Genomic DNA, 1,450 nt, shown 5'->3' on the forward strand with positions numbered 1-1,450 from the left:
ACATCGAATGACTGTCCAAATGCAGTCATGCAGGCCAATCAAATAAGGAAAATAAAATAAATTTTATATTTTTGAGTTAATGTACGTTATAAATTCATCTATGTTATATACGAAAAAAATTCATTTAAGTTTTTCTTTATTTTCCACTAATTATTATTGAAAACTTTTTATAACAAATTCAAGAATTATGCTAAACTCAAAAATAAAAAAATACATACTATTCGAATTATTATTTTTTGTTTTTGAAAATCATTATGATTTTCCACTTTCCAACCAAAAGTAATGGTCCCTTGTTTCAGCTCTCCTAATTTAAAATGGCTATAATAAATAATGGTCATTATGCTCACATCCCAGTTGCATTCCTTTCTTAGGACCCTTTCGGCCAGACTTGGCCAATGGCCAACATTCCATAATTTCGGTGGTGACAGCTGCCCACAATTAGGAGTGAGTAAAATTAATCTAGATCAATTATCTACTTAAATTAAATACGATTTGAATAAAATAATTTGATTTAATTGATTTATTAGATTAATTAGTTTAAAATGTTTGATTTAATTACTTTTTTTGTCGGTTCTTGATTTTAAAATTATTGGATCAATCCATTTAAAAAAACTAATTTTTTATATGTTTATATATATTAATATATATAAATTTTTTTATTTATTAAGAAGAATTGATAGTAAACTTCATTAATAATATACTTAAAATATATTAGGGTATTATATATACATATATAAATCATAATCATAGCAATTTATTATTAATTATGTATATTTATTTATAAATTTGTATTAATATAAATTATAAATTATATATTTTAAATGATATAACTTATATGTTAATATTATAATATATGATAATAAATATCCTACATCTTAATATGTTATAATTATTACATTTTAGTAATGTTTCATAATATAAAATGTTATGAATATATATAATTGTATAAATATATTATATATACATATATTTAATTTATTTATAAACATTACTATAATTTATAATAAACTTTATTATATGATTACATTTAATAACTTTTTATTAGTTATCATCCTAGATTTTATAATATATTGTTTATAATTAGTTATTGTTTATTCAAACTTTGATATTAAACATTATAGTATATAAGTTATGTTATTAATTTCATATATGTATCTATATAATAAAGCCATATATTATATATACATATATTTAATTTATACATAAGAATTACAATAACTTATAATAGACTTTATTTACATGATTACACTTAATAACTTAATTAGTTATCACCTTAGATTTTATAATATATTGTTTACAATTAGTTATTATTTATACAAACTTTGATATAAAACATTTTAACATATAATTTGTATCATTAATTTATTTATATAATAAAATAATATATTATATATACATTTAATTTATACATAAATATTACTATAACTTATAATAAACTTTATTTATATGG

This window comes from Theobroma umbraticum, unplaced genomic scaffold (genome assembly GCF_002168275.2).
Source record: "Theobroma umbraticum cultivar Fairchild unplaced genomic scaffold, ASM216827v3 scaffold_30.0, whole genome shotgun sequence".
In the NCBI taxonomy this organism is placed as follows: Eukaryota; Viridiplantae; Streptophyta; class Magnoliopsida; order Malvales; family Malvaceae; genus Theobroma; species Theobroma umbraticum.